General features: G+C 42.9%; 1 long non-coding RNA gene across 1 annotated transcript in view; it reads right to left on the bottom strand.

Annotated features, from left to right (window-relative positions):
- Positions 1-1,762: 1,762 nt before the first annotated feature.
- LOC106048462 (uncharacterized) overlaps positions 1,763-20,887 on the bottom strand; it is a 31,539-nt gene continuing 12,414 nt past the window's right edge. The window contains exon 3 of the long non-coding RNA XR_007158175.2: positions 1,763-2,087. This is a non-coding gene — a long non-coding RNA (uncharacterized lncRNA). The remainder of the gene's footprint in view (positions 2,088-20,887) is intronic.

Here is a 20,887-nt window from a genome sequence, read left to right as displayed (position 1 = left end):
TCGACAGTGAATTTAACTCAAGCCCAGAACACTGTGTCACGTAGACTTCAGAACAGCGCAGATCCTGAAGTCTTTACTCAGGCCCTGTTTAAACAAGCTGCACAAGCATAAGTCTAACTAACATCATGGCTCGCTGAATTTAGGTCCCAAGGCTAACTCAAGCAAAGGATTCAAGGAAGTTAAAACCGGGCTGCAGCTTTTGATCTGTCATTCATATCAGAAGCCTTACACCTGCAAATAAGGCCTATTATCACTTTCCCTTTTCATACCTTTTAGTTCTCATTAAGTTTTCAGTCATCTGTAATTTATTTTCCCAGCTAGAGGTATTTGTAGAAGCAGGACAGCCTTGTAAGACATCTGGTCAAGAGGCAGCATTGAACTTGTCACAACTAAGTGATCTGCCATAAAACAGTGAAAAACACATTCATCTTTCACTGGTTCCATTTTAGGTTGTGAGAAGAGAGGTGAATATTTTTTTTTAAAGGTGTCTTCTGTACACAATACCAGAAAGTTAAACATGCGTTTTCTTCTTTGTAAGCAAGTTCAAGCTTCTGGCTACAGTCCAACAGACGTTTTTCTTTGTCCATTAAGGCAATCTCCTACACAGTTTACCAGGGGAGGATGAAATTCCTCACGCTGTGTTATAAACATTCATCACTGAAATCACGCTCCTAATGGCAAGAACAGCAGGCAAAATTTAAGACAGCTCTGTGCTGCGTGTGCTTTACATACAGAGACTATAGAATCAGGACTGAACCAGTAAAGCTAAAGACCAAACAAGCCACTGGGAAAAGCTTAAACATGACAGTTTTCTATCACTAAGAATTTGGAGGTTCAGTGAAAATAGGAAAAACCTCATTCTGTCACTCCAAACATAAGACGAAGTCATGCTTAGATGTCAAGGAAAGAGTTATAAGAAAGGATCTTTTTTTTCTCTTTTGAAAAGTATTTGCTCTTCCCTGTAGCAGACTTAACAGAGAACCCGTAAGTACTTCAGAGCCCCCTGGTCTATATTTGCTTCCCTGGACGACCTTTTCGATAGCTCTAAGGAGAGCGCTTTGTTATTCCTCTCCCTTTCTCTTGCTCAAGATCATTCCTTTTGAATAAAGTTTCTTAAAGTTGAAATCATGGCCCTGTGCAGATCATGGCCCTCAATGGGCAGGACAGACTTTAACTCAGCCTGCAGTCCACTGCGGGACTGAAAGCAGGCAGCACTGACAGCAGCACCCACAGGCTTCTGGCCAGGGAGATCTCGCTATCAGCTCACCTTCCTGTCTTCCCTTTCAACTGCAATTTACTCCCTTCTCTGCCAGTCTCCCTAATTAGTTCAGGGGATATGTTTTTGTATAGCCCTAATAAATAGGAATCACCTTAGATATAGCGCTTCCCCAGGCGCTGACCTTTTGCTCTGCATCCGTGTCCTGTGCCAACTGCTGGGAGGGAGGACTGGGCAAGGATTTCCTATGTGCTGCCATTGCCAGCAAGGGGGAAGTCAGACTTCCCTCCCTCATTTACGCCTGTGCTAAGGGCTACCACCAGTAATGAATTATTTCCTTTATGAAAGCATTTTGCAAAACTGAGTAGGGAAAAAGCCAAGAGAGCTATCAAAAAATGAACAAATTACTACAGAATTTCTCAAGCATTTTAAAAGAAGATTAAAACTTTCTGCAGTCCATGTTTCTAGAACAAAATTCATGAACCTCCATGAAAGGCATATTTTTATTGAACGTATTAATTTGTAAGGGACTTCAAAATGGTCTGATAAAATGTGAACGCCAAGAGGCTGCTGGGGTGGGATTTTCTGGGCATACTGTGAGCACATGAACACCAGCCTTCTGCCACTGCACCTGGTTTTCAGAGTTACGTTTTAGCAGTGTTGCTGGCAGGTTTCTGGTGTGTGGACCTAGCGAGTCTGGGAGACCCATTGGACTGTAACTTACATAGAAGGCTGCACTGAGTCCTGGCAAGCCCAGTCCTTCAGAATTTAATGGTGCAGACGAAGGAAACACGCCAAAACATCTACCTGAACTGTTCCCTCAACACATTCCTTTGTGGTGTTTCTTGGCTGGCTGCTCGATCCCTTAGATCTGAAAGAAAAAAAAAAAAAACAAAAAAAAAACACCTTAGATCTAGAACTGAAAAAAAAATTTTTAAAAAATTGGTGCTTGGAATTATATTCTTCACAATTCTTTACATAGCACATATGGCAAAAAATACCCCAAAATATTATAAAACTTCCATTTTCTGAAAAGAAAGGCAAAACATGAGAAATAATTGTATGTTCTTAATACCATTGTGTAGCATACTTCTAGTTAATACTCTAAAGTAGCAGAAGGGTGCTCATGAATTTACATGCAGATATATGAAAGTCAGAAGTGCATCTGTAGACACTTAGTTTTTCAAATTTTGAGTGAGATATTGCAAAATTGAGAGTTTGAATAGATTGCCTTTTAAAGCAATCTTAGTTAGAAAAGGTTCTTTAGACTAACACTACAATCTACAAACACAAATGTATCCTGTTACATCATAACCACTCTCAGTTTGTTCTCTGTGGATGGCTTGGTCAAAATCCCATCAATTGCAATGCTCCCCTCTTCCTTTCCCCAGTGGATCTCTATTTAGGTAGCACTTTAAAGCTGGCACACAAAAAGCGTGAAATTGTGGTCCTAGGAAAAGAGAAGAGCTTAGAACAGGAAAAGATCCTGTGTACAACTAGCACAGTATTATGGAGGTTATTTAATTTGTGTTTTCACAATTCACATATGTGGATGGTTACAATGTCTGCTACAGAAAGTGGAGAGGTTTCTGTGCTTGCCTGTGTTGCTGTGCCACAAGAAAACAGTCTGGGTTAGCTGGGTCGTGACAGTCAGTCGTGTCAGTCAATAGGAAAATGCAGGGCAGATTTCCTGGAAATGATGGAACTGATATTTTTGTAAATTGTGGAGTATTTCATATTCAGACTGTACGAAATTGTGGTGTATTTATAATTCTTTTCGTAACCATCATAAACACTGAAGGTTGTTTCTAGCAGAAGTTATGCTTAGTGCGAATGTTTCTTAGCTGTCTGCTCGCTACAAACCGAGCAGTGAGTCCTACCAGAGCAGCAGTCACAGCACAATGGTTTGTATGCACAACATGCTACCGTGCCTACTGCACATACTGTATAAACATCAGCTCCGCAAGCAACGACAGGAATTTGGAAGTAATTTTGCACTGTATGTTTGTGGTTTCTTTCCATTTCCTTGACCAGACAAAATAAAGCAAGGAATCCTCTTAGTATTCAGCTAATGATTGCCGCGGGTAACTTCTACTGTTCCACAGGTTTATGCAAAAGCAGTCTCACATACATAAAATTCCAGCTCTCTTCTCCATAAAGAAGAAACTCCTTCCAAATGTCCTGTCCCCAAATGACCATGATATGTCATAACATTTCGGTCACAATTCCCTGTATTTCATGGTGTTATTGGGGGTAACAGAGTCCTTAGTCTCCTGTTGGAGCAAGGGAGTCCTTTCACTGTCTTCAACAAGCTTTGGATCAGTCTCTGTCTTGCTTAGCCCATTTCTGGGAGAAGCCAGTGACTCTCCTAGACTTCACCCTCTCTTCCTTTTGGGACACCTATTCATTTATAGGCTTTTTGAATCTCAACTATTGTCTTAGGAGAGATTTTTGAGGTTTTTTTGTTTGGTTTAAACCCTGTCATTGGACTGTAGGTTGCTCTTAGACTAAGAAGAACCCCATGTTCATAAGCATCTTGAGAAAACTGAATCACAAGTATTCAATAAAATATAATCAGCAGTTAAATTACTCACAGATACAAGAGTTTAACTAAACACAGAAAATACCCTGGTGTTCCACCCCACAGGGTCTTATCTCGGTCAGCTTGGCTTCTATACTACAAAAACATCCTCAGCTCTTCAAATATGCCAATAAACTTCCCCTGCGAGGCAGACTTCAGCAAATAAAGCCATCCACTCACGCTACATTACCAGTGTTTGCTTGTTAGACTGAGAATAAACGAGTCAAAAATGTCTCCGCTGAACCAACAAGCTGCTGGAGGGGTTCAGATAAGCATGGGAAAGTAGAAGAGTTGAAACCATAGAGATAGGATTTGGGACAAGGTGATGTCAGTGCCTAGCATGCAGCATTTTTAGTATGCAGACAGCAAAACATACAAACTCCAGAATCCTTCCAGCAGCCAAGCAGTTCTGCTGAAACATGGATGTCACAGGGGAGGTGTTTAACAGACTTGCTATACGGAGCCAGACTGAGGTCTTCAGAGAGAGAAATGAAACACGCACATCTGGGAACTAAACCAAACCAATACTGGTACTTTAATTGCATGAGGCTTTTACTTGCTATCACATATAAAGGAGGTTGTACATTTTAACAATTCTTTTTTAAAGTTCACATCGATTCTCCACTCTGTTGTCTTATAAATGGAGATATGCAGAATAAAATGCTTCATTGATGGATATCAGACTATACTATCAATAACCAGAATAAAGGAGAGTTGGTCCCCAAAGTAATATACTGTTTTTCTATGAATAAGAGTGTTAGAGAAAGCAGTATGTTACTAGCTGCTCCTTCTGCAGTGATAAAAAGGGAATAGCGTAACTCTCCAAAGACTGAATGCATCCACAGTGTAATGATGTTCAGGCAGCATGCTGGGAAACAGAATTGGTCAGGAATGAGCAATTAGTTCAAGGAAAGGAAACATAAAAATGAGGTTAGAAACATAAGGAACATTTTAAAAAAATGTATTTTTTATAAAAAAGAAGAATTACCTTGAGAAAAAAGATTTCACTTTTTAAAGCAATTTATTTGGCATAGATTAACAAAGCAATAGTTCATTCTAAGGACAGCAACTATTCACGTTCCAAGAAGTCAAGCAAATGGATACCTGCTATTAGATGCTAAGAAAAATAAGTATATGACAGCAACAACAAAGTAATGTTTGTGAGGAAGGAGAACTTAGAGGCCCCAGAAGACTCAGAGAACTCCTGAGAAAGAGATACCCTGTGCCCAGCGCTCTCTCTTTGCTACTTGCACCCTGGCCTGGGCATAGCACAAGTGGTACGCTGCCATTGTTCCCTGTTCATAAATCACCATCAGAAAAAAGAAAAAAGAAAAAAAAAAAGACATTGGCTTCACCTTTTCTATAGAGATGATGATCTGGCGGTTAGTGAGCATATGGTCTACAGCATTTGGGCTTCACATGGGAACCCTTTTATTCATGATTCAAAGTTGGAGTAGGTGGTCTTTGAAGGTCCCTTCCAATCTAACCCTTTCTATACTTCCGTGAAAATTTCTAGTTATAAATAACATTTGTGGAATATCTGTATCAGCAGTCATTACATTTACAAGGCTGCTGAATTAAGGAAAGCCTCGATATTTGCGCTATTCTGTGTCTGTTAGCAGGGCATGTGCTGTGTGTCCCTGGACTTGCAGAGTCTGTTGGGACCCAAGACCAAGCATTGCACCTTTGTGCAGCCTCGTGACTGCTTCAGCCTCGGGCTGACCCGATCCTCTGGAGCATGCTGTGCCCCAGGCCACCGGCAAGGCCACCAGCAATCGGCTGTAGTCCTGGATTGTTCCAGCCACTTGGGCAAACCTGTGTCCCTTGTGTGCCACGCAAAAATGCTCGCTCAGCAGAATTTAGCGGTAACTTACTTAGGTGGAGGCAGGTTTAGATGGTCATTCAGGGGAGTTCTTTCTGGCTGGGTGCTCATGTTGGCAGAAGGAGAAAAACAAACATAAGCAGAAGGAAGGAACTAATGCACGGTTTCTTCTGATGCAAGGTTTTACAAACCAGAGCCACAGACTGCCCCAGTGATGGGAAAACTGGAGCAGGAAAACACATCCAGAGCTGTGCATTTTGGGGCTGGTTGAGGTCTGAATGTGCTGCACGCTGCTCTGTGAGCACCCAGCAAGCTCAGGCACAGGCGAGTGCAGTGGCAGAAGTGCATACAGCTGCCTCTGAGGGCTGAGCCGGGAGATGCTACCTGGGCCTGTGACTGTGTCTGCTTTGCAGAACTCACAGAGACTTGTAACTATTTATTTTTTTTTTTCACTAAAAGCACGATTTCTCTTTCACTCATCCAGAAAATCTTCATCGAGCCCCTGGAGGGACTCAGGCCCCGGCCTGCCCTGTTCTCTACCTGAACTCAGACCTCAAACCCCCAGGCTGCTGTCGGCATGCACCCACCTGAGGAGGCACTGGAGCTGCCCGCTGCCTGCTCTTCTGCCTCTCAGCACGCCGTAACTGCTGCAGTGCTGGTGTGCCTGTGCTGTTATACCTCTGAGTCCTTAAACAAGCTCTTAGCTGACCTATGGTGCCTGCAGGTCCGCTGCTCCAGGCATTTTCCATGTTGCTGTCACAGGGTCAGGCACACAGTGCTCCCTGCAAAGGTGTTTCCTCCTGATACCCGACAGCCACATGACTACTGCAGCCTACTGCTGCAGACAGGAGAGTCTGCCCCCAAAAAAGGGACATTTAATGTCTGTAGAATAACCAACACCCTTCTCATGACAGGAAAAGCAAGACGGCACCCTCTTCATGTGAAAAGGGACTGACTGACTTGCTTTTGGTGCCGCAGCAAAAGCACGCGGCGGTGAATAGTGGGATGCGAATGCTTCCATCCAGCATTGGATGGAGGTAGGTCCTCGCCTGCCCCTGAGCTTTGCTCTTCCCCTTAGCACCATCCACTGGCCTTGCAATCAGCATTTCAGCTTCAGGAGACTCACAGCTCTCCTCACGTCGTGTCTGATGAGGTACCCAGGTACTAACTGGGAGGGGCGATCCCCTTTGTGCCGCTAGCTGTTATTGCAGGACACGGGAGGGAACACGGACAGGGAGAGCTGAGAGAGCACACCGCACCCACCCAGCCCATTTGGCAGCTTGAGCTGGAAATCTGAGACGCCTGCTTTGCAAGAGACGTTTCCTTCCTGAAGACACTGGAATGAAGACCTAGCGCAGGGCTGCATTTAATGCAAGTTCTGTGCTACGGCCGTAGTGCATACCCCAGCACTTGTAAAGGCAGCTGTCTGCGTGTGTGACCGTTCCCTAAGCACCAGGGGCAAATCCACAGGGAAGGTCATTTGCTGCAATTCCCCTAGCCTGGGTGAAGCTGCAACAGCCAGCGATAACACAGAGTTTAACAGACTTGTTTTTCCAGGCAGCAACAGGCAGAGGCAGCATATCACAGCTCTTCTGTCATGAAAGAAAATTACCCTCTTTACCCTATTTCAAGGCAAAATTAGGGTTTTCTTTCTTCCTCCCACATCTTCTTCAGGAACAGACTCAAGTGAAGAAAGTTTTTGAGGTGTTTGGATTCTGAAGGCTGCTTCAGATCTATCTTGGGACCTCCTGAGAGGATTTCCAGAGATTCTCATCAGCTTGTCATAAAAGATCTTGCCAAGCTGAGAGGGTATGTGGGCCAGTTTCCAATCTCACCTGAATTCCCCTCTGTCCTCTTCTGCATTCTGGGGTTAGCATATTTCCTAAAGAGATGCTGTTTGCTTTCCTTTTTCCTTTTTCATGTGTGACATGAGCATGCACAGCGCTCAGGACTGGCCTGAATGCCAGGAGCCCCCAGGTATTTGCTTGTGCTCACACTCAACCCATTCTCACCCGGAGAATATTTTTCATGCTCAGGACAGACACACGGCTGTTTCTGGAAAACCTGGCCTTTCATCTTCTCCAAAGTAGCCATAATAAGCATCAAAAGATTTTAACCTGCATTTACTGAGCCACTATCCCACAAACAATTTGCAGGTCAGCTTACATACCCTCCATGCAGTCTTTGGGCTTTAGAGATGGAAGCAACCCTGGCAGTACCAATGGGTGTTACATTACGTGACAGTTTTGTGATGTTGGGTTAACCTTCAAAGAAACTGGACTGAAATCATATAACTATTTTCATTACAGCCTCCACCTGGACTGACATCACAGTCTCACATAATAAACAAGAGTCCTGTCCACTAAACCCTTTCAAGATGTATGTTTTAATCAAGTTTTCAGTTGATGCAAAGATTTTGGTGAAAATCCCACTTTGAAAAAATCACACTGTGAGTGCCTTTATGTTTGTGGATTTCCCCTTCCCTTGATCACATTTTATTTTGTTCTGCTTTCTTTACTAATTTTGCCAAAACTAACTTCTGCAGAATTTGGTTTGCTTTATTCCCAGGTTTTTACTTCAAACATTTGATTTTTAAAGGTTTTAAAATCTGGACTTGGGAATAAATGTCTCAGGTTTTCAAAGCCAGAGCAATTTGCTTTAGCAAGCTGGTGTATTGCACCTGTATCAGCTTAGTGGCACAAAACATCTTTAGGGAATTTTTCATTAAAGATTTCTCATTTTATTTTCACTTAGACATCAGAACAAGAGCCTAGCCAAGACTGATTAAACTTTAAATAGTTTTACTCATAACAGTGAGGAGAAATGGGCTGCATAAAGGATTTGCTTGCTGTGTGCTTGGCCTGTGTGAACGCTATACCATTATTACCAAAATTATTCATACTTGTGTTCCGCACTTAGTGTGTGAAAAAGAATAAAGTATCAGAAGCTTTAGCAGATAAGGCAAGGGTTCAACCCATGCTGTGAGGGAAAATGTGCCACTTTACTAAAGCTGCAGAACCGGCTTATGTGCCTGACAATCATAGACAATTAGCAGCTTTCTAAAACACAGCCAAATTTGGCGTTTTTATACATGCCAATTCTGTTTTGTGCTATTTAGATTATTCACGTGTATCATTTTGTATGCCCAGGGTGAGAGATCTGCCCTTCTTACCACACTTCATGTTGCTGTTCATGACCTCAGTGTTATTTCATATAGGCAAAAGTTGATGTTTGCCTCGTTGCTGTCATTTTACTAGGGATGGGTTATTATGCAATTACGGGTCCTTTAATACACAAATTAATTAGCTTAATTACTTTGTATTTGCCTGCACTGACTGGGCCCTATGCCTAATGAAAAGATCTGTAACGTAGGAACTAGCTGTCCGCTCTGAGCCTGTTATTCCTCCACACACGCCACTCTGCCACAGCTTTTGCTGGGAACACAAAACAGGATGACAATCAGAATGTGCAGTGGGGAGAGACACTAACGAACAAAGTCTGTGTTTGACAGCTTAAATGTGCTGAAGCCAGCCAACACCTGAAGTCACCTGATGCTGGTTACAGGCACGTCTATTGACAGAAGCTGGGGCATCTGCAGGGAAGATGCAGGTCTAGAGAATGTGCTCACAGCCCATCAGAGCTGGAGGAATATAGCTCAGGCACAGTGCTCTGCTGGCTAGGCTGGAAGCTGCAGATACCTACATCTTGGCTGAAACAGTATCTGACACCTTTCTTTAAGCTGCAGCATGGGAAGGTGATGTGGGTGGCAGGTGTTAACCCTGTTTAGATCCTTTTCTGCAGTCCTCTGCAGGGCTATTTACTGGCAAGGAGACCCAAAACAGGCAAGGAAGATGGATTTGTTTCAGCCCATCCTTCTGCCATCCTTATGTCGGGTAGGAGCTTTCCAAAGCTCTCCTTGCTGGGCTCCTTGAGGAGTATCAAAGTGAATTTGTCATGATTGGTAGGAACTGGATCACCATCTAAGGCCATTTGGGAGAAGTCAGAGAAGCAAGCGATGAGTAGAGTTCAAAGAGAAAGTACTCATGCTGGACCCATGCCGGTTCTCAGGTCCAAGCTCAGCGTCCATGTGGGCTGGACACAAACCTGTCTCAGTCAGAGCACTAAGAGGACTGAGGCACACAGTGGGAGCCAGCCACATCCCTACGTGCAACCGTGCCAGCATGTAATCCCTCTCCAAACATCCTGCTGAGACTCCACCTGCACTTCTTTTCTCTCATTCCAGAACCCACGAGTTTCCTCACCAAGTGCCTCCCGGTTCTGCTGGCACAGCCATCTGCAGTGTCTGGAGGTGGAAACCTCAGAGCGCTCCCTCAGCTGCTTGGTCCTTGGTCATGTCAGCTCTCCAGTCACCTCCACTCAGCAGCATCTACTGGCTTTTTGGGTACCTTCAGAAACAAGGAAGTCAGAGGTGCTCTGTAGAATATTCCCCTTTTTGTCCTTCACTGTAAGTTGCCGATGATTTTAATCTTCAGCCTCTTTGTTGTTTGGTTTTTATTATTATTACTTGTTTGGATTTTTTTTACACGATCGCAGAAATGCTGAGGTTGGATGGGACCTCTCAAGATCACCTAGTCCAACCCTCCATGCTCAAACAGTGCCAGCTAAAGCAGGTTGCTCAGGACATTGTCCAGTTCGGTTTTGGAATATCTCCAAAGGTGGAGACTCCACAACCTCTCTGGGCAACCTGTGCCAGTGTTTGATCACCTTTACACTAAAAAAGTTTTTTCCTATGTTTAAATGGAATTTCTTGTGTTTCAGTGTGTGCCCATTGCCTCTTGGCCTTTCAGTGGGCACCACCACACTGCTGGCTCACTTGTAGTCTGCTGGGGTCCTCAGGGCCTGCTTTCCAGCCAGCCAGCCTTCAGCATGCACTGGTGCGTGGGGTTATTCTTCCTCCAGGGCAGGACTGTGCATTGCACTTTTTGAATTTTGTACGGTTCCTGTTGGCTCATTTCTTCAGCCTGTCAAAGTCCCTCTGAATGGCACCAAACCCATCTGGCGTATGAACCATTCCTCCTCGTATCGTACCATCTGCAAACTTGCTGAGGATGCAATCTGCCTCAGTATCTAGGTCATTAATGTCAAAGTTACCTAACTGCAGAACAATCAGATACTTCAGGTGCTGCTAGCTTTTATCCACTGGTAGCGCATTTGCTCATTTGCTCATTTTATTTATGAATATCCTGTTTGTGGAAAGTAAAGACAAACAATTCTCCATTATTCACCTTTGTGTTTTAGGTGCAACATAAAGCCAGGGGATTATTAAATGAGTCTTAATCTGATGAAAACTGTAACAGAGTATTTCCAAGAAAGCAGTTTTGTTTTTCAGGATGAACGTCATGCAACAACAATTAGAGGAACACTAAGACTTATTTTTTTACTAAAGATTATGTACTGAAAACAGTCTGTTTTCTAAAGTGGGTTTTGTGGCTACAACACAGAACACACAAACTAAAAAAGAACAAATGAGACATTAAAAGATACTCCCTAGCCCTGGAGTAAAACTAAAACACTGGAAATAGGATGTTCCCAGAAAAAAATAATAAGAATTTAAAAATGCATAAAGCGTATATAAATATATGTGTATGTATATAAAAATATATGTACATAAACATGAGAGAAGTTGTATTTTTGCTTTCCAGCCAGCACAAGCATTGACAACACCCAGCTTTGACAACAGCATAGTGCAGTATATATTTTCATGCCAATATAGGTTCAATCTCTTGATGCAAACGTGTGCAAAAGATGGGAGACAGATATAAGGTAGGGAAGTTATAGATTCATACACAGACAGGCTTGTAAAGCTCTCCTGTGTAAGAAACAGAACAGCAGCTAGAATTTGCACAAGGCCAAGAGCCTCCATCCTCTTTCCTGGCAATAAACAAGACCCTATAATGTCTCTGATATATTGATCTTTGCATCTGTCTTACGAGAACTGTGTCTCTTTTTGTTTTATCACAGTAACCGAAAGTGTACTTTGCTATTATTCTCAATCCTGAGAGATAATGGGGCAAAACATAACTGTTGTTTGTTCCTTTGCGTTCACAGGCTGTGTTCCTGTTTGATTAGTGGTGCTTCCTCTTTCCTGTCCTTTGTTTATTGCTCTAACACATTTCCTGTTTATCAGTTTATAGTAACCAGACAAAAATAAAATTGTTTAGAGCTCTGAGAGACCTCTGTCTGGAAGTGCTGGAGGTTCAATCAGACAAAGTGTTTGACTTCTGTACCCCTTCCTGATCTCTCTGCTTCATCTTCCTCTCCATTTTCTCTCCTCTTTCCCAACACTCCTCTCTTTGCCATCTCACCTTTCACTCACCCATTCAGGCACTGGAAACTGAAGTATTTGGCCAGAAGGAGGGAAGGAACCACGAAAAGGGGCCACAATGCAGCCAGTGTAAACATGAGCTTCACAGAGGCAAACCATCTTGCTCCAGCAGTACTGGTAAGAGAAACAAAGTTGGACTTGGCTCTCCTGTGATAGGACGTGCGCAGGGCAAGCCAAACAAATGAGTGAAACTGAGCCCATTGCTGGGTGTCCACCAAAAACTGGATTTAGAATTGTAAACCTCAATAAATAAATTAATAAATGTGTTGCTTTTGCTTCTTCATGATTTGGGGACATGTAGGGTTTACTTTTTCAAGCTTCTCTTTACCATATGGAAGATCGTTGCTTTTAAATTACTGTTTTCCTTTTTGACAAAAGCTCACATTCACAGGTAACATCCTGACAACAGCATCTAGAGCTTTAAAAAGACAGGACAATACAGACAACACTCCAAAATACCACAAAGCCCTACCAGCAGAGAGAGCTCTTTGCCTGTTGACTGTGCCTGCAATTGCCCTGAATTTGCTAGCAGTTTGGAAGCAAGTTATCCTGGTTTCTTCATCAGGCTCCACATGTGCCATCTGCACCAGCATTCCCCAAATGTACACGTGCAGACAAACTGGAGGCCTTCATTAGGCCTGACAGAGACATTGCCTAGAAATATTCAGGGCACAGTTGTCATAACAATTATCGTAATTGTACAGATTACACCTTCATACCCAGCCCCAACAGGACACTGAATTATAGGAAAATAAGCGTGGTTTTTTTTGCCCAACATGAAGGTCATTCCTTCCTTCCACAGACAGTTGCACCCTGTGGTGCAGAGCCACAGAGCAGTAAGCTGTGGTCTCACAACTGCAGTCTCATCATGGGCTCTTTGGTGACCACTGGCAAGTAGCTGCTTGCTACTGCTCTTCTGGCTACTGCTCTTCTGGCCCTGACTACCACAGGCTTCTTCCTGCAGCTGCAGAGCCCGGAGAGCTGCCTCCAATCTACAGCTCCTGCTCCTACTTCCCTCCTGGCTTCTTCCTGGCGGCAGAGTCCTGTATGGTCTAGAGGATTTACTGGAGGATATTGCAACCCGGAGGCTGGAGCTGTAGGGTAATATAACATCTAGCAATGAACCTGACAGTCCACTGCAACAAATGAGACCTCACAGAATCACAGAATCATTTAACAGCTTGGGTTGGAAAGGGCCTTGAAGATCATCTCATTCCAACCCCCCTGCCACGGGCAGGGATGCCACCCACTAGATCAGGTTGCCCATAGCTTTGTCCAGCCTGGCCTTGAACACCTCCAGGGATGGGGCATCCACAATTTCTCTGGGCATACTGGAAGGCTTTTGTCACTAAGGGGTGTCAAGAGCCATAATTTTCATTTTTTGGTGGCTGTAAAAATAGCTCTCCTTCTTGCTAGCCACCTACAGTCCGCATAAACAAGCTTATTAGCTGCTTAATGAGGACGAATTATGTCTGTCTAAAAGGTGAAGGGGATGCCCTAAAGAGAGAACTTAGATCACATGAGGCAAGGAATGAACATACCAAAGAAACCAGACTTGTCCTTCCATGATGGTTTTTGTTACTCAGACTATCAAGGAAATACTTATAAGAGAGGTTGGAGAAACTAACTGCTTGGAACAATGTTTGCTAAGAGCCCAGTATGGATGTAAGTCACAGCAGAGGGCAGAAAAACTATTTCTTAATTAATAACCTGACTACAGCATACAGAGTTTCCCAGTGACAAAAACCATAGCTGTGGCATGTGATGTCATGTAACAAGTCAAGTTTCACAATCCCTCCCACTAAAGTAACTGACAGCATGAGAAGGTTATAGACAGGAGGTCAAGCTTTGGTGCTTGGAAATCATGTGTATAAACAACTTCAGCTAGCATTTCTAAAGAAGTTTCCCATTCATTTTTTCAATTCTTACTAATTAAGATGATGATGCTAACTATTTAGATGCCTAATGATAAACTTAAGTGTCTGACTTGAGGTGTAAGTTTCGAAATGCTGCCCCAAGTTCCTTGTCAATGCTTACAGTCAGTCACTGGAAGAAGAGCGACTGCTTTCAAAACACTGCATTCCTACCACTTGACTGGATGTTGGAGAACAGAATTAAAAAAAAATAATTGTAGGGTAATAAATTCTTGCCTTGAATGTTTTCATTTTCATAGGCATTCTTGCCTTGAGTGTTTTCACAGGCATTGATTTCCCTCAGGTAAAAATATATGCACCAGAGTCACATTTACATTTTTGTCTTAGTGTTGCCACCCTCTGTTTTTCAATAAGTTTTTATGCCTTTGTTTAATGACATGTAATTTGTAGTAAGTTTTATGCTTCAAAAGAAACACATAAAATTCTCTTTATTATCCCATTCTTTATTTGTCAGCTGAGTTCAGCTTGTCCCCTCGTGGCATTGAATAGTCATTTGCTAACAACTTAGACAGTAGATAATCACCACTTTTGTCTCCAAGAGTTAAAATAGTTCAGGGTGGTGCCTGTGAGTTTTTGTGTGTACATGCACACTCGTCCCCTGCCCCCAACAAGCCACAGTCGACCACAGGCGTATCTCCACATATCTAAATACCGTTTTTCCTTGCGCAACAGTGGGAATATGTCCTGAGTCACCCCAGCTCGCTCTTTCTCTTTTTCTTTGGAAGCATGCAATTAGCATCTGTTTTTAGTACGTAGCATTCAGGCAGGAGGGGAAGGAGAGAAGTCCCTGTTGTTAGCTGTTGCTATGGCCTAGTTGGTAGCAGTGTGCAAAATCGTAGCCAGCAGAGCTAGAGGGATCGCTCTCCCAAGTACATCCCCACATATTTTAGCTATTAGCCTCCTTTTCCCTGCGCATTAATAAAATATTTTGGAAATGGAGAGTTAAGGGTTGCAGCGGAGGGCCACGCAGTGCTCCATCGGGGTGCACAATAAGCTCTGGTAGGAGGGGAGAACAGAAGGGGCCCACAAAGTGCTGCTCCACCTCAGCACAGAGGAAACACACCTCACTGAAAGACTTAGGTTTCTTAGAAGTCTCCTCTGCGTTCCCACTTGTAATGTACCTGAGCATCACTGCAGGCAGGGCAATGCAAGGACTCTGATCTGGCTATGTTTTGCTACTTGGTTTCTGAACTTTTAACAAGAGTAGTTTATGGGGCTGCACAAAAGACATGGGGAAGGATAAGGAGAAAAGCAGCAACATTTTAAGAAAGAGAAGCATCTCAGCCCTTTTTAAGGTCAATAATTTGATGTTAGCCCCAAAGGACTCAAAAATAAAATACAGCTCTAACATTACACCTAATTATCACTTAAAGCTCAAGTCTGCTCAAGGTGGTTGTGAATTGCAAACATCAGATTAAACAACTCCTACCACCATACTTGCTGGTTTCCAGTTAGGTCCTTTGAACAAGTACCGCTCACCTCATTTCTTTACCAAATCAAGCACATTAAGCAAGTTGGAGACACAGTTACAAACAGTGTGCAGTCCAGAGCACCCAGATCAGTAGGCTGCGCTTACGGAGAGAGGTGGACTTGAGTCATGGCCAGAAGGAATGTGTGTGAGCGAGGCTGTAAAAGGGAAGAGATAGCAGCAGAGTGGGGAGCGAGGAGCTGGATGCTGCCCTCTGCAAGGGTTCCCTGGTGCTGCAAGCAGCCACAGAGACATTATTATCATTTCGGCTGTGATACGCCAGGCCCTGGGGAGCAAGCTGGATTCATGGATTGGCAAAAATCCTGTCTGAAATCTGTTTTGCACACTTAAAATATGATACAATTTTATGATTCTGAAATGTGTGCTAAAGAACACAGTGAATCATTCTTAAAAGTACCACGTCTTTCCCTTCACAACATCCAGTGCAATAGTTTTCAACTACGTAACCACCACGACCTTAACAACACACCGGTGACTAATGGATTTACATTTTTTCTACTCTTCCAGTCACAATTAGCCATAGTTTGGTTGCAGCATTTTGCATAAGGGTTTGATGTATAATGATCTCACTTACGTACAAGATACTACAGTTGTGCCAGTAGTGACATATTAACATGGCGACCTGGCTCTTTACAGCTGTTGCAAGGTAGGCCTAAACCACGGATGCCCATGTTTTCAAAATGTTTTCAGCTATTGTGTATATTGCTTCACTCTCTGAACATACACGTACACAATCTGTACATAGCATACATACGTGTATGTGTACAATTCACGTATTGTGTATATTGCTTCTCTCACTGTTTAGTCAGCCATTTTGTTATTGGCTGCAAACTTTCTACATGGAGCAAAGCTTTCGCCACTCTCAATAATTTCTATCAAAGCAGCCAGAGGCAATGATAAACAGCCTAGTTACGTGTGTTTTCATGAACAGAGAGCCAATTTTTTTCTTGTTGTATCTAGCATATGTTGGATTGAGCTAGAAGGCAGTGTTTGTGTATTTAACTACACATCCTTTTCAAGAGGATGAGCTATTCTGTTGTCAAACCACATTAGCAGTTAGACAAGATGTCTTGTCTGTGATTTTCTGAATATTCAGCCCTGAAAATAATGAAACGGCAATTCTAATCCTAATTACTGTGGGCTGAATGCATGTGCAAGTTAACATAGACTAGTCCTCTAGATGTCTGGTAGCAAGGAGAGCCATAATTGCAGACCTTGAACTTCTAATGCCTATTGCTGTGGGAGAAGTAGGAGAAATCAAGGTCATTTCCCATTCTTTCACTAGTCTCCCTTTGGAAAGGTCACTTTGACTTTCATTTGAAAAACAGTGCATAATTATATCACGTCAACAAAAGATGTTGCCTGTAAATTTTATGACCTGCATTTAAATTACAGGTGTAACTTGTTCCAGTTTGCTGCCGAATTCCAAAGAAGTGGAATCTGAAGCAGCAGACTGGAAACTCGTGAGACGTAGCTCTAGCACATACCATGGGTCCAGCGTTTTACACTTGCCATATGATTTGACACTAGGCTTTGGGATTTAGCCTGTTCTGGATTTGAGACCAGCCTCAGAGTCTGATACTATACAGCATCGCAGGGTACAGCCACGTGGACGTCAGTAGGACTCTGTATGGTTTATCCAGTGAGTTCAGTGAAAACTGTTCCATCCAGTCAGTAGTGCAAGACTGAAATGCAGTTTATCAGCAGTGTTTCAGCAATCTCAGAGCCTGTAACTGCATGGCTTTTATGTTGTTGCTGGGACTTGGCACAGCAGCTAGATACCAATGTTGCAATCAGAAACTGCAATCTCAATTGTAGTATCAGCAATCTCCGTATGATTTCAACCCATTTCCTCCAGGATTTCAAAGGATTCAGTCCTCAGAGTTGTCTATAAAATGGCTCCTCTATCTACTATGGGCATGGCCTAACTGCAAAACTGTTTACATTAAGGTAATTTTGTTATTCCATTTATCTGAAGAATCCTTCCCAGAGAAGCTTTGCATAGCAAAACTCCAACCAACTATCTATTATTTGAGTGGTTCAGAAGAGCATTTTTTCCAAGAAAAGGCTTAGCTTTGACCCTGCTAATTAATAACCATCTTTCCAAAGATCAAAGAATAGAACCTGATCAGGAACAGATGCTGTTTTGTACCATTATTTACATTTTCCTGCCTGATATCCTAACATGTTTTTAATGATTTATCTCCCCTTTGCAATGAATAATTCCACAGTTTTATGAAAGAAAATTGATGTGTCTGTTCTTGGCAGATGACTGCATACCTAAGATTGTGCTACCCTTGATCTGTACATGGAATTTTTCCCAGCAGGAATGGGAGTTTCATACAACATGTGTGACCACAGTCCAGGAAGAGAAAAATCCTGCTGCCTTCAGGGAGCTTTTCCTGGAGAGCAATGGGAAACCAGTGATACTTCACGGGGCAAAAGGGCCGCAGGACTCAGGCATGAAGACTGGAGAGTGCTCGTAACACAGCAGCTTCCGTCTTTCCCCTCCCGCAAGGGTGTCATCATGGACATTAGCATGGCACATCCCTACTCTGTCCATTTGGGTGTCTGCAAAGAAATCTGGTATTCCAGGTGTTTCAAGGCAGTAGGTGCTGTTGCTAACTCAGGCTGGATAGGTGACATGCCCAAGCAGTAAGAACCTCTTACCACTGTGTTTATGCCAGTAATCCAAGTTCAGGCACACAGCTCCATTAAGGAAAAGTAAACTCTACGTTAGCTAAAACTGGACAAAAACTGTATGTTGGTGAAACCCGATGGTACCGAGCTCGATTTCCACCTAGAGAAACTGAAAATAATGACCACAAACTTATTAAAAAATATATATGTATCAACATGCAAATAGCTCAGAGAGAAGGCAGAAAGATGACAGAAATGACAGGGCAGTAGGTGGCAGAGAACAGATGGGGAGAGAGGAAAAATCTCTTACTCTAAGTGAGATTTTGTGTGCATGCATATCCTGTATATAGGCCACCCACCCATGACACATGGATTTTGGAAGGGTGTTATTCTACCCCTTATACATAGCACTGGCTTTCCCTGTAACTAGGAAAACATTTATTTTAAAAATTGAATCAACCCTGACTAAAACATAGGTTTCAGTTACAGGAAGAAGAGGTTCATGAACTCCAGCTAGATTTCTGAACCCTGCCATCTTAAAAGCAAAATCAAAAAATCGCATGTCTGCAAAACTCAAACTCCAGGAGGCTCACCTCTCTATGGACCATCATGCAAACTACCCAGTAAGGGGTTGCAAACTGCACATGAGGCAAAATAGCTGCTAATACTAACTATTAACCCAATGAGAAAGAAGTAAAAATGAAAATGGGTACTGTGAGTTTCCTACAAAGTGGAGCCACTTCATTCTTCTGCTCTGAGGCAGTACTCATAGCCATGTTATCCCAAAACTCATGGTAATCTAGACAGCTATTAATGCTAAACTGGGACAGATTCAAGTCTCCCAAAGAGCAATTGAGAAAGCTCTCCAATTTCTTATGTTCCTTTGCAGTCCTTAAAAGCTGGGAGGATTTTTAGCCCTGGTGCAGTTACCTCTCCCTCCTTCCCCATAAATAAGAGGTTTTTCCAGCCAACCCAGCCTCACCGGCCAGTGATGAGTACCTGCAGCCACTGGTGTATGACGTGAACTCACAAACCACTCGGAGAGGACTTCAGCCCCTTCAAGAGAGCCTTTGGTGGTCCTACCCTGGCAGGGCAAGCAATGTTAGCAGAATAGTCTCCAGACAAGCAAATGGGTATATCCTCATGGGTATCCAGGGCCTTGACAGCACTCTTTTCCATACCATTGTTTGCAGAGTGCAGCTTATGTTTTCCCCATCAAGAGTAGCTGTGTTAGTAATGTTGTTTCTATAAGTACGCATGGCAGTTCGCAGAAGCAGTAGTCACTGACTCATGAGAGAGGAAGGTTTAGTTCATAGAAACATTTTACCCCTGCTGATGTTTTGCAGCTTTCTGAAGGCCCGTATCTACATAGCCAACTGCTATTAAACATTGTGGCTTAAATTTCTATATAAACCAAAACCAAACCTTATTGTGGTCTCATACCACTTTTGCATCACTACAGTCTCACTAATTCAAGGCTCTGTGACATGAGCTCTAAATGGAATCCAACATGTTGCTCTAACTTTATATAAATTAAAAGGTAGGGTTAATAACTGATCTCCATACAATTAGCTTGGATTGCACCTGAGGATAAGAAAGATCAGAGTCTTGCACACTACATCTGGAAGTTTCATTTGTCATAGAGGTATTTCTGGCTTTCCCGCAATCCTTGAGTTATGACTTTTGACAAGTTCACCTCTTCCATATTCTACCTGCCCAGAGTCAATCAGTGCACTTGTAACTGGACGTGTTGGTTTGACTAGGATATGAGCAAGCAAGGGCTCAGCTGGTTGCATCTGAGAAGATCTGGCACTTGGGCTACAGCTGTCAGTGTTGTTTGTGCCTATGAATTCAAACATACTGCTACGAATTCAGCAGCTGTGTCTTCCCTGCATAGTGAGATCCTTCTTCTGCATATAGAGAAGGTCCTCGGGAGGCTTGCCACGTTCAAGAACAAGGCTATTCTGTTTGTTGTGGATGTTTACGTGACCAGATATACTCTGCTGAACAGTACTCGAAAAATATCTGTGGCATGTGCTTCATCCCAACCACTCATTCCCTTTCCTTGACCTGCCCTTTGTGGAGAGTGTGGAATGTTAAACATTTCTTGTTGGTCTGCCCAGCCTCCTGCTTTATTTACACTTACTCTCCCATTCCCTTATCCTGGGGCACCTTTCAGGATATTTTCTTTCCTGCTGCAAGTAACAGAGTGTTGGTAGGGCCAGATTCTTCAGCAGTAACCAAGTGGAGTTGGCTATGAAGGCTGGAGTCTATACCCACTGAAGCTGCATGTAGACTCAGAAGTAAAAAGTAACACAGAAAGTTAGGATTAAAATAATGTTTTAGACTTCCTAAGCATTTCCTTTAAAACATCCCTTTTTCTGCTGCTCTGAGAAGTATTTTTAAAACAGTAGGTAAAACTCTGTTCTGCTGAAACATTTCTTCCCAGCGTAAACAAGTCTTGGGCTCTTGAAACCCACTGCTTCAGTAATAACAGAGCCATCTCTGCTGCACTTAACAGAGATTGTGTAGCAAAGAATGAGCCTCATAGCAGAACAGTCAAGATCCTGCACTTTCATTCAAACTTATTTACAGATTTTATTTTAAACTATTATAGCAAAACTAAGTTATCAGAACACTTGCTTAAATGGTAGTCATGGTTACTCCACTTTCTGTAAGACCACTTAGAAGCTGCTTTAAAATAAATAAAACAAAATAAAACTCTGTTGCCACTTTTTGCATTGAACTTTCGTGTAGATATACTTGTACATATGTGAGATAGGTAAAGTAAGATAGGGAAGCTGATGGACAGGAAACAGCGCAGTGTCAGTCACCCAGAAATTCCAGGTAAATAATGAT

Source organism: Anser cygnoides, chromosome 3 (assembly GCF_040182565.1).
Source record: "Anser cygnoides isolate HZ-2024a breed goose chromosome 3, Taihu_goose_T2T_genome, whole genome shotgun sequence".
Lineage (NCBI taxonomy): Eukaryota > Metazoa > Chordata > Aves > Anseriformes > Anatidae > Anser > Anser cygnoides.
The sequence above is the reverse complement of the archived record's forward strand: the minus strand, read 5'-3'. Positions and strand labels throughout refer to the sequence as shown.